Here is a 14,418-nt window from a genome sequence, read left to right on the forward strand (position 1 = left end):
GGGAAAAGACCCAAGTAGGTAGAGGGGAATTAATATATTTGATCGGTTTGGATTAGATCAGTTTTCATCAACCGATCCAAAAACTGATCCAATCCAATTAAAATTTACGATTTTTTTCGATTTTCGATTTTTCGATTTTCGGCTCGGTAACCGCGGTTTAGATTTGGTTGATGAACACCCCTATATACTATGTTAGATTGTATTAAATTTTTCTTTGTCATGGAAATCTTAGAATACCACACTTTGGATGGTATTCTTGAATAGTATTTTCAAAAAAGATTATACAAAAAATAAAATTCTGAAAAAACTAGATTTCAGAAAAAAATTTAGAAATCTCATACCAAATGTGAATAAATAAAATTAACATATTCAGTTTCTTGAGAATTCTAAAAAAAACTTTCTACCAAACGACACCTTATTTTTTTTTGTAGAAAAATGTCAGCCATATAGTCGTTAAAAAAATAAGGACAGTAAAATATATATAAACATTTAAATATAAATTTACGTATATAAAAATATAATATTATCGCAAGTACATAAATTTAGACACATTATGTAATAACAATAATAATAATAATACTGTTTACTATAAGGGGGTGCGAAGAGGATCAATAATAATATAATGTTTACTATGAAGTGGGGAGGAGCGAAGTGGATTTGGGATATTGACTATGACTATTATCTTCACCAATTCAGATCGTTCTCGGCGGCTCATGGTTTAATTTAACTAGTAATATTATTGTGTTAGAAGAAACAAATTTAGACTACTTAACCCATGGTTATCCATAACAGATACATATCTTAATTTTAGGGATGTTTAACTACCTTGAAAAATCAGGTTTTTATATTTAAAGTATTTAATTATCTCTTAACTTTTAAAAAGTATAATTCTTATCATATCTGAATTTGACGTGAAGTTAGGTTTTTTCCCCCCTAATCAAAAGTCTTCTAACTGTTTCTTATTCCTTTCTATTCTTACCTTCTCCATTATTAACGATTTAGGTGAAATAAAGTGATATGAATTATATATCCAAAAAAAAAAAGTGATATCAACTATTCATCCCATCAAGAAGTAAGTAAACAAAAACTAATTTTATTTTTAAAAATAATAATATTATAATCAATTTTAAATTAATTTTGAGCTATATTCAGCTTAATATTGTACCAATTTATTTTTATGCGAGTTTATGTAACTGAGTTTTTATCTAATGCTATTTCATTAAATTTAAAATTATCTGGTAATGATTAGTCACAGTAAAAAAGAATTGTGGTTGGAGATAGAAATACTCGTTTCTATCATCTTAGTACGGTTGTCAGAAGGAATTCGAATAAAATCTTCAAGCTTAAAAATTATGGTGAGGCTTGGATTTTAGATTCTGATGAACTCAAAAACATGGATTGCAATTTCTTCAAAACTCTTTTCACTGAAGACATATGTGACAGAAGGTGGATTTCTTCAGGAAACCTTTGGCCTGATCTTTTAGAGCCGAAAAAATATTCTTTAAGCAAAGTCTCGGATGAGATGGAAATTAAACAAATAACTTTCAGCATGGGAGCATTCAAGGCTGGTATTCATGGTTTTCCTGCATTTTTCTTTCAGAAGAATTAGAATTTAATTAAATCTCAGGTATGTTCCTTAATTAATCAAATTTGGAATTATCCTGAAGTTTTAGCATCAATAAATTCTACTCTGCTGGTATTAATTCCTAAAGTCTAGAATCCGGTGAATATCAAGCAATTTAGGCCAATTTCGTTAAGTCCGGTTATTTATAAAATTATCAACAAGCTTATTGTGAGCCGTATGAAACCAATTATGCAGAAAGTAATTTCTCCTGCTCAATCTAGTTTTGTGCCCCAGCACCATATTCAAGATAATATCATTATTGTGCAAGAACTGGTTCATTCTATGAGGAGAATGCGGGGTAAGAAGTGTTTTATGGTGATTAAGGTGGATCTTGAGAAGGCTTATGATCGTTTAAATTGGAAGTTCATTCATAGAGTGCTTGATGAAATTCAGATTCCTGAAAGACTTTCAAAACTGATCATGGCAGCTGTCACATCTCCAAAAACCAAAATTATTTGGAATGGAAAGTTAACAGAGGAATTCGAACCAAGCAGAGGTCTCAGACAAGGAGACCGGGTCTCCTTTACTTGTTTGTCTTGGCAATGGAAAAGCTTTCTCATATCATTGATACAACAGTGAATGGAAATCTTTGGAAGCCAATAAGAGCTGGTAAGGGTGGTCCCAAAATATCTCACCTCTTATTTGCGGATGATTTGATGCTTTTTCTAGAAGCCAGTGAAGATCATCTTAATATCCTTTTCAGATGTTTGAATTTGTTTGGAGACATTTCTGGGCAAAAGGTGAATATTCAAGAATCTTCTATTTATTTCTCAAAGAATACTCCAAATGAGTTAGCTACAAAAATCACAGAACAGAGTGGATTCAAAAGAGTAACAAATATAGGAAGATATCTTGGAGCAATGATACATCATGGTAGAGTTACTAAAAATTTATTTGCTGGTATAGTTGGGAGAGTTAAAGAAAGATTATCTAGATGGCAATCACAGTCTCTCTCTCAGGCGGGCAGAGTGGTTCTTTCTCAATCTGTGTTGTCTACTATGCCGTATTACTTCATCCAAAGCAATATGATTCCTAAAGTTGTCTGTAATGAATTGGAACAGCTTCAAAGAGCCTTCATATGGGGTGATACAGAAAAGAAGAAACATATGCATCTTATTGGTTGGGACACAATTACAAGACCAAAAGCATATGGAGGGCTGGGGTTAAGGAAATTACAAGTCATGAATGAAGCTTTCTTGGGAAAACTAGTTTGGAATTTTGTTAATGATCCTGATCAGCTTTGGGTGAAGGTACTAAAAGCTAAGTACACAAATTCATCCAATACTCAGACTGATTTAACTTGGAAGAATGGTAATTCTCGTCTTTAGAAATTTATGTGTGATATTTGGAATAAGCTTAAACCCAAACTGGTTTGGGATGTGGGTGATGGATCTTCTGTTCTGTTTTGGGAGGACCATTGGGTGAACATTGGGGAAAAACTTGCAAACAGAGCTATTGCTCAAATTTCCCCAACAGAGGCTGGTAAGAGAATAATTGATTATATTACTCATGATGGAACTTGGGATTGTGAGAATATATCTAATTTTCTTCCTGATGATTGTGTTCAAATTATTAGAAGCAAGCTGCCTACTCATGAATCTAATGGTATGGACAGAAAATAGTGGAATTTAGTTGGATCAGATGAAGTTTCTGTTAAAAATATTTATTTTACATTGCTAAATCAGAATAGTTCTAATAGTATTGACAAAAGATTATGGTCAGCCATTTGGAATTTAAAAGGGCCCAATCGGATAAGTTTGTTCCTTTAGAAGACTGCTCATCATCGTCTATCAACTAGGAGCTTCTTGGCTAACTTTAGATTGTGTCCTCCTAGCTGTCCTATTTGTAATTTTCATGAGGAATCCATTATTCATATGGCACGTGACTGTCCCAAGATTAAAAACGTTTGGTCTAAGCTTTTGAGGCCAAATTTGATAAATGATTTCTTTGAAACTGACTTAGATTCTTGGCTTTCCTTGAATATTCAAAATGTATCTATTTTGTGCTTTGATGCCCCCTGGTCGTTGGTTTTTGCTGTTACTATTTGGTTAGCTTGGCAGTGGAGAAACAATCAGGTGCATGGTGTGGAAAATAACGGGAAAGAATACAAGGTGCAGTCCGTTGAGAGTCTGGTTCGTGAGTATACACAAGCCTGGATAATTTCTAAGGGGACAAAGCTGTCCAAGAATTACATTTCTGTTCCTATTATATGGTTACCTCCGGACACAGGTTGGGTGAAATTAAACACGGATGGTGCAGCCAGGAGTGATGGTAGGGGTGCTGCTTGTGGAGGAATTATAAGAGATGAAAATGGTTATTGGAAAGAAGGGTTTGCTTACTTTATTGGCCATTGTTCAGCTTTTGTTGCAGAATTATGGGGCGTCCTCAAGGGTCTTGAATTTGCTTGGGCTAGAGGTTGGAGACGCTGCATCCTAGAAAGTGATTCAAGCTTAGTTATCAATTTGCTCTCCAGCAGTGGAAGAGTAGCTCGAGAGTCTCGCTTAGTGACTCGGATTCGAGCATGGTTACACGAGAATTGGAAAGTTCAGCTGGTTCATGTTTTTAGAGAAGGAAATTGTTGTGCAGATTGGCTTTCTAAATATCCTTTAGACTATGCTGTTGAGAAAAATTTCTGTGTTTTTTCAAACCCTCCTCCTGATATTTGGCCTTTGTATTGGATTGATTTGTCTTTATTTTATAATTTCAGAAACGATTTTATTGAATTGATCTCTTTGGGGTGTTGTTGTTAACCCCCTTAGATTACTAAAAAAAAAAGAGTTGTAACTCCCACAAAATTACTTACAATCTTAAAACTTCAATTCTTGAAGTTGTTCATATATGAAGAGGAATTGATCTAATCATTGCCCCTAACCAATAAATTGCTTTCAGCAATTGATTATATATCGGGAAAAAAATTAATTTCAAAAGTTTCCTAACACGACATAATTAGACTCTATGTTAACTGCTTCAGTTCAGGTTTGAAAACTTTGATTGAGGACAATTACTGTAGTGTAGAAAGTGAGTGGTGTGTTTTGTTACAATGTGAAATAACAACAAACATGGGAGACTAGTGAGTAGAGTGTACAGTGCGAGTGAGTGAGACTATCAATGTAGATTGTAGGGAGTGACATGAATCAATTAAGATTTTATTATTACCGGATACAATGAGGAGGAGGTGGGTCCTGCCTAGTGCCTACCCACACCCACTACTCACTAAGGACCCCATCACCAGCGGACAAGAGATTCCAATTTGGCAAGCATGAAAGAAACCCAACGCGCACGTTAAAGGGAACCCTGTAATTCTGTAAACAGAGATGATAAAGCTTAGGGGACCAAAGCATCAATCCATGCCAAGTAGACAATTGTACCTATCAAAAGCTGACACCAATGCACCGTCCAGACAAAGATCTCACTCTCCATTTTGGACATAGTTTATTTCATAATTAATACAGTGATTATTGTTTTTCATTAAGAGATAATTTTATCTTTACACATCAAAATGTGTAGGGTTTATATTTTATCTTCACATATATCCCATAATATATTGCCACTTATTTGCTTGTCTGCAGCTGAAAATACAATTATGCCCTCCTTTTATGTTGTCTTTTCCATAGTTATTAAACCTGGACCGACCCGGCCAGGTCGACCCGTGAACCGGTAAATCGGTCATATAATTGGTTTAGTTGAAGCAACGGACCGGCCATGCATCAAAATCGGTGCGATCCGGTCCGACCCGGCCGATTTTCATAAAAACCGGTGATCCGGTCAGTTAACCAGTGACCCGGCCTGGTCCAAAAAACAAAAAAAAAATCCAAATTTTTTGTTTCAAAAAAAATCATAGCCATATTTGAATATTTTTTTGTTTATTGACTTACATAAGTTATGTACCTACAACACTAATATTATCTCAATTATATACTATGCATAAAATTTTGAATTAATTTATAATTAGAGATGTCGTTTTCGAAACTTAAAGCCCCGTATCACGATCATTATATTTTTATTTGATTTTTTATTTGATAATGATATGTGATTTATTATTTTTTGTATTAAAATATTTGAAATTTTTATCATTTTTTTAGATATTTGAGTATGTTTATAATTTTTTAATATAAATTATAAAATTACATATAATTACCGAGTCATGCGATTGAATCAGTGACTCACTGATTAAACCAGTGACACAATACTTCGACCGGGTCAATGACCGGCCAGTTTTAATAATATTGGTCTTCTTCTTTTTTGTAAGGATTACGGCAAAACTGACCATTCGCTTCTGATGTATAATAAGCATACTTCTGTCTAGTGGTGTCCAAATAACTCTTTCTTTTCACGAGTAACTTTGTGAACATTGCTTACGCTTAAAAAGATAAGAATGAAGGGATTTTGGAGTCACATACTGTGAACTCATACATCTTGTACCTCCTGTACTTGTTCACAGACGATGATGGCTGTCTTGTAATCCAAAAAATTTAGATCACAAATGGAAAACACATGCTAATGATCATGCTATGGTTCGTAATGACTGAATAGACAATTTTGATGGCAACAGAAGATGAGGATTCTGATGTGAGTTTCCCTCAAGCATAATTCAACTCATTGACAACACCCGGTTAGGTTCTGAATCAAGGGAATAATTCATAAATCATATTATTGCTTCGCATACCTATAAATGTTGGAGCTTTGCATTTAAAAGAAAAAAAAAAAGATGCCATGAAGTTTCTATGACTTTAGGATGATTCACCAAGATTTTGCCATGCACGTCATCACTCTCGGAGCCCATTCCAATGAACCATATTTAAACAAGTAGACTTAAGCCTATTCAAGAAAAATAATATATAATATCAATGCTATCCACTTTGTTATTGCAAACAGAAAACAAAAGAGGCTGAAAATTAACCAGTTACCAGTTGCATCATTATTTTTCTCTTTTGAATTTTGTTAATGTTTCCACAGAATACTTAACTGCGCGTGTATTTGTAATATGCTTTCAGATCTTCATCATAACATGACGGGTTTACAACACAGTATTTTATCATGAAAAATATACGTATTTTATTGGTGAAATTAATTATCTGTCACAACCGTCCCAAAAGGAGGCCGAGATAGATTAAAACAAAAATATTAAGAAATTTTGTCAAATCCTTAATTGATATGATTGATTAATCAATTAGGATTAGTTGAGAGCTGTTACCAATCATCTTCTTCTATTAAAGAAAAAAAAAAAGAGTAAACACCCTTTTTGTTCCCTCACAATATTTACGAAATCCTTTTTAGTCCCTAGCAATAAAAAAGATCAAATTGGTCCCTAACAGTACGTAAAAAGGGCCACGTTAGTGATGGAAGAGTTGACATAAGGACTAATGTGGCCCATTTTTCATAATTTTAGGGATCAATTTGGTCTTTTTCTATTGTCAAGGACTAAAAAGGATTTTATAGATATTGTCAGGGACCAAAAATGGTGTTTACTCAAAAAAAAAATGGTGCGATGGAAAATTGTTCTTGACCCGGGTAATGGGCTGGGACGTTTGGTACGCAGAATTTTGGAAGATTCTCAAAAAATTAAATTTTTTTAAAATTTAAATTTCTGAGTATTATTGTAAATTGGATATAAAAATTATATTTTTAAAAATCAAGATTTTTGAATAAATAAAAAAATTTCCTCTACCAAAGCTCCTTAAAAAACTCAGAACCTAGGTGTGAGGTCATTCAAATTGACAACAACTTGAAGAGGATTCAGAAGGAGGATGTTGGGGAGGTACTATTTCTACAGTATTATAATAAGTACTGGGATATCCTATGCTATTATTTTGGGACTGGAGGGAATATTTCTACAGTTTTAACTATCTTCAAAACCCGTGGGGTCTGAGAATGTTGGGGAGGGACTATTTCTACAGTACTATATATAATTCCGGGATATCCTATACTACTATATTAATCTTTTCTTCTTTCCCTCAGAATCAATTTTTTGAAGATTCTTCCACTCAGATTACGAGACTAATTGGCATTATAATAAGTATGAAAATGATATTTTAAAAAAAAAAAAAAAGTAAACACCCTTCTTAGTCCCTGTCAATATCTACGAAGTCCTTTTTAGTACCTGACAATAAAAAAAGATCAAATTGGTCACTGAAATTACAAAAAAGGGCTATGTTAGTCCTTATGTTAACTCCCAAATATGTAGAGTAGCCCTTTTCTTGTACTTTCAGGGACCAATTTGATCCTTTTTTATTGCCAGGAACTGAAAAGGACTTCGTAGATATTGCCAGGGACTAAAAAATGTGTTTACTCAAAAAAAAAAAAAAAAGAGTAAAGTTAAAAAAGGCTAATGATCGCAAGCAACCTGTCAACAGGTCTTATTTGCAAATATGAAATTTCTCTGTTAGTATTATTATATGATTAATAACTATCTAAATGCTCACGTCTTCATAATTATGTGCTCACTCACATTCCCTTCCTTTGTAGCCTTCTTCTTGTCCGTTATACACTGTAGCTTCGAAGCATGATACATGGTGAGAAAGCAATCTTCAGAGTATAATAAATTTTGTACCATCAGCTAGTTATGGGCCCTGATTAGGATTTTCAAAGATTATTCGAGTTACGTCCACAACCTTTACACTACAATGTTTCATAGAAAAATCCAACACTTATCTAAAACAGTAGTTAATTACCTCGATCAATCAAAATTTGAGATTACCTATATTGCAATTAGTGACTGAAATTAGATTCAATATTTATCTCTGTTGTTCAATTGATATTTCAACTTCTCTACCAAGTTATCCCAAAACAAGGATGATGATTACTACTCACTAGGAGCAAATCCAGCAATTTTGTAATATGTCCTCTTTCTAGAATATGATTTCCTATTCCCTGAAAGTATATAATTAAGAACCAGGAGGAGTGCATTTAGGCTATGCGAAGAAGGCAAAATTAATTATTACTAACTAATAAGAACAAGGGCGGGATCATAAAATCTTTGATGGTGATTATGTGAGTAATGGGAATCTAATGTTCTAGTTCTGTTGATGCTTTTGGCAATTAAAATTTTATGGTTATCAAAAACAATTACAAGTAGTACATGTGCTTCCTAGCACAAACAAGAAGCTAAAAGCTATAAATGCATGGCTCCTTGTCATGTTTGCAATAGACAAGTTGAAGATTTTAACATAGTAAGATTTCTGTTGCAGAAAGCCACAAACTTGGTTTAACAAGAGACTCGTCTAATTAAGTTCATTATGCCTGACATGGAAATGGAACCAAGCAGAGTTACTATATTTGGCTTCATACCCCATAAGAAAATCCACATCCCAGATTCATAAGCTCTCTGCTTTCCATTTTAACATCATGCAATTGCAAACACATTCCATTTTCTCTATCATGCCCATAGTAATTATTCTTAGATAAAAAAAGACAGGGAGATTCCTCTATCTATTTTATTTGAGAATAATCTTGAGTTGAAAAATTATTTTTTCTGTACAGATGAAATTTGATTTTTTATAGCCATCTCGGAGGGGACACAAGAATCTCATGAGCTACAGATACATGCACTTGGTTTCTCATAAATAGTAGCTGCATGCCTACAACATACCCCAATATCCTTAGTCAAACAATCAAACATATATGTTCATGAAATAACATTCATAGTTTTGAGTGGTCCACCACAAGATGCTGTTGTTCTCACCTTCCCTATTGACGAAAGATACATGCCAAGTTGTCTTACCTAAATTTGAATTGAATACATTTCTCCGTCTCGTGAGTTTTATGAAATAAAACCTCCAAAATACTCCTCCTCATCAGCAATTGTTGATGAGCACTCCACCAAATCTGTCTGAATATTAAAGTAATATACATGAGGATTGAAATGTTTCTGTTTTACGTATCAATTAAAAGGAAGTAATTTGAATTTTGTTTTTTTGTCCTTGCCCATCTTCAAAATATTGGCGTTTCTGCTGATATTGCTTGGACCACTTAATTCAGTTTTATTTACTACCATTTGAGAAATTGGTACCATTAGACTTAAACGTTATTCGCTATTATATAAGTCACCTCTTCCTTTTCGTCTTTAAAGTAATTATTTATTTATTTACGTTCTGTCCCAGAGAATCATTCCTGGATCACAAAGTAGGACTATGAGTAGCACCTTACAAAAAGCATCTAGTATATGAGGAATGATTAAACACAATAAATCCCACCAGCTTTTCTTCCTGCCTTGTTAGTCGTTACAGCTATTCCTCACTAGGAGTAATTGTTTCAACATTATTTCTTTCTCGTGGCTTCTAATTTATGGGAATGCAAGTGTCGGGGAACGAGGTTGATATTATTTAAGACTGAATTCAGTGATAATCATATAACTATAAAGATGTATACATTTAGGGCGTCTTTGGTGTGACGTATAAAGTATGATAGTATAAGTTTATACTATATGTTATGACATTTTTCAGTTGTTTGGTGTGATCACCGTATAGTATAAGCTTATACAGCATAATCTCTTAATACATCAAAACGATGTATAACTTAATCCGGCCTAAAGGTGAGGGATAAGACTTGATAAGAGATTGATGTATTAACATCGTTGACCAATGTAATTCTCAAAAAATAATATATTATTTTAATATTAATCTATTAAAATAAAAATTTATTTTTTAATATATTAATTTTTAAAATATTGAATATTTTTAATTTTATAAAAATTAATTTATATTTTGGACACACTGATCAATGTAATATCATATGACATTTTTTGAAGAATTATATAAATTCTTTATTAAAGGATATTTTTATTAAAAATATTTATTTTTATCATATATAGTATTATACAGTGCATTACCAAATACTAAATGATATTATTTTATACAATACCGTGCCAAACGCTTGATAGTATTAAAATTCAATAAGGTCTTATACAATCAGACCTTATACTATTAGGTCTTATCCTATACTATGCACCAAACATGCCCTTAATGTTTTAAGAATACTTTTTATTTTTTGAGGTTGAATTATAATATCTAAATCCATTTAATGTTATTTGTCACTTAACCAATTAATAGTAGTCTCTTCCACCGTGAGCTCCCAACCAACACTTAATTTCAGTAGTAATAGGAGAAATTTTTACAGTTGTATGAAAATTATTTTAATTTAAGATTTTAATTTATTTATAAATTATTTTGTTATATTTATGAATTTATAAATTTTATCACTTTTGACAATATTGAAAATGATTTTATTCTAGTTTTTAAAATAAAAAATCATCAAAAAATAGTAATATAAGTAAAAACATTATTTACTCTAAACCTTATCTGTGTGATCTCCGTACCGGTGCAAGTTTAATTGGAAAACTAACTTCTCACCTGATGTGACTGCGAATTAATTTGGTTTTATTGTCTAGCTGAGTCAAGAAATAGTATTCCATGACAATTACACCATAGCATAATTTGTGGTTTCTAGTTCGAGATAGTTGTGGGGATCGCCTTCTCAATCACACTCACCAACTTCTGTTTATAATAAGCACAAAATTTGACAATTGTCTCATCATGATAATGATAGTGAAAATGTTTTTTTCCCCATTCTAACAAGGAAACGTAGTTGCCTCATTGAAATAAATCCCACTTGATATATAGCAATAGCAGGTAGCTAGCCTCCAACAATTTGAAAAATGGGGCAAACAACAAAGTGACATTTATGCAACAAATAAAATAAGCAATGCTGGGAGTCGTTGGCAAGACCTAGGAGGTAGGAACCAAATTCTCTGCTTGGCTTTTAAGAAATGAGAGAATGTTGGGCCAATAATATAGTCATGTATATTAAAAAGATGCATTATTTATATATGTAGGTAGCTTATTATTGTCAACCAAAAGATAGAACGCGTATTAATCTAGAGAAAGCCAATAATCGAGCCGGGTTAAGCTACTTGGAGCACCACAACACTATATTAGTCGATAACGGGGTCCGCACGTCAGCACCCCTTAATCAAACATGGCCTACTAGATAGAAAATTATTCATTTCTTCATTCTTTTTCTTCCTATTGTGGGTTCTTAGACTGGAGAACGGTGAAACCGATGGTGATGGAACCATAGCAATGATGGTAGATTAATCATAAATGCATCCCCTAATCAGCACACAACAAGTGCTCTCTCATAAATGGGTTGCTTATTATATAATTTTTGGGCCATAACCCATACAATTGGGTTGCTTCACCTATCTTTGGGTAAATGTTGGGCCACGCCGATGCCGCAGCCTTAGTTCATAGGTTTACCTTGAATGGGCCGAGTTCAACGTCGATGACAACTCTTTCAGTGTGGATGTGTATATATATGGAGGTTTTTGTGCCTCGCGTTTTTAAGGTATTTGATATCTGTTGAGGATAAATAGTTGAATGAAATTTGGATGCATATACAGTTAAACTGTAAGTTAATTAGCTTTTAAAATAAGTATAATAAACTATGGTAACCATATTTATATTAGAATAGTTCATTATACCTTGTTTTTATAAAGATTTGTTGAAATTTACATAAATAATTTAATAAGACACTCAAACAAATATATATGCTATATATTGTTTTGGGTTTGGAGATTTCCTATCCTATTATTGATCATGAATATTAATATCTTGCTTCATATCTTTGGGTAGTGACAAATACGCGATCAAAGCGGGTTATCTGTGGTAAAGAAATATGATATAAAATCAATAATGTGGTATTCACTAAACAATTAGCAGTCATGAGTTTAATTTTTACTGTCTTATGCTATTAATAAATAATTAATATTATAAAGTTTCCTAACAGGTGTGTACATTGTCCACTTTTTATGACCAATGTGTTATTGTTTGATGGGACATGTTAGGAAAGTATGATATAAAATCATTAATGTGATAACATTTACATAGTAACTTAATCTTTTGAGTTGAATCAAAAAAATTATAATGTATGTGATTCTTAATGTCTTTTCCAAAATAAAAAAGTTTCAAAAAATTTGTGGGTCACTAAGATGATATTTGGTTTTTTTTTTTTTTTTTTTACTTTTAGTTAATATATTTTTATTTATAATAACAAAAATATTATTTACTTTTTTTTTACTTTTTAAAGCATTGTGAAAGAAATGGTAAAACCATTTTTTTTGGTAAATTCTTTAAAATTTATATGGTTTTTTTTATAATTATTAATAAACACATATTTACCAAAAATAAAAATAAAAAATATTAAACACAAAAAATATAAAATGGTGGTGAAGGATTTATGAATAAAGTGAAGAAGGGTAGCCGTCATAGTGAATATTTATTTGGAAATTTAATCATTTCAATATAAGTAGCGTTGGATTTATATAGGAGTGGTTCTCTTACAATTTTTAATTTTTTATTACCATATTATTATAGCATAATATTTTGTTAAGTTTTAATAGTGCGGTAGAAAGAACGAGCTGATATAGGAAAAGAAAAAAAGAAAAAAAAAATGAAATCAGCGGATGTTCATGTGAAGAAATCTCATATATTCTCATTCTCTAGATATTGAAAATTTTACGTTTTCTTTTTTTGGTGCGGTGAAAATTTTACTTTTAACTATGTAAATTATTTTCGACTTATTATGAGATATCAATATGAAAAGCATACACACATGGCACCAGTTAAATGCCAAATAACGTAAAATAAAAGCAGACAGTGTTATTATATTTACATAGAAAAGAAAAAGTGTTAAGGCGATAATTCAACTCTATTAATCTAATTACAAATTTTTTATTTGTATAAGGGTGGGGATAAATCAAGAGTTGGACAAAAATAAAAATGAATGTATATTAAACACTTACTTTTTCTCCAACCATGAAAACATGCTTTTCGAATTTTCATCTGACAATATGATCCAGACCAATTACTAAAGTTTTAGTTTCAGATTTGTATCAATAAAAAAAATTAGAATCGCTATTTTAAAGATGATATGACACAATACCTTTTTTTTTTTTTTGGTAAGCACACAATAACTTTTATTTATGGGTTAAATATTTCTCTTATTATTATGTAATTCTAACATGATATATCATTTTGGATTATTAGAAAAAAAAATTTGTAATTTTAATTTATTTTGAAGTTATATTAATTTTTATCTTGACAAACTTTTTCCCAAATAAAACGATATTACAAAAAATAATTTTACGAGAGAACCATCTACGTACCCTTTATTTATTTGAAACATCTGTTATTGAATTTTGAGAGTAATACTTTTTATGTTGAAGTCAATTATGACTAACTTTTTTTTTTCCTATATCTGTCGAGACCAACTTTTGTAAAAATCAATTATGATAAACTTAATGCAAAAGCACTAGAGCTTTCCCGTACCCTAAAGCCCCCCACTCAACAACAATAATATGGGATAAGGTGGGGAGAAGTTTGAATGGAGAAATTTGTAATTTATTGGAGTGGCTAATTGATGTCTAATCATGACACTTAAAAACTGATATTCTAAAAGTAACATACTCAAAACTCATAAATAACGTGGAATTAAGGAAAACAATGACCAACCAGGATATGTACTCATTCTCACCGATGAAATGAAAAATGTAAGCATTATATAGGCTAAGTAATAATTCTATCAAAAACAACAATTCTGTATTATTTTTAGATATCAGTAGTTGTCCGAAGCACTGAATATATGATCCACTTTAAAATGTAATAAAGATTTAGGTAGAATAATTAGTGTAAAGGTGATTGTGTAAGGACATTTGAAGGGCCAGCCTCGCTCAGCGGTAAGCTTGTTTACCGTGGTGTTCCAGGTCAGGGGTTCGACTCGGCCCCCTGTAAAGCAGGAGT

The sequence above is a fragment of the Gastrolobium bilobum genome, unplaced genomic scaffold (genome assembly GCF_033153095.1).
Source record: "Gastrolobium bilobum isolate Gb01-03AN ecotype WA unplaced genomic scaffold, APGP_CSIRO_Gbil_v1 utg12072, whole genome shotgun sequence".
Lineage (NCBI taxonomy): Eukaryota > Viridiplantae > Streptophyta > Magnoliopsida > Fabales > Fabaceae > Gastrolobium > Gastrolobium bilobum.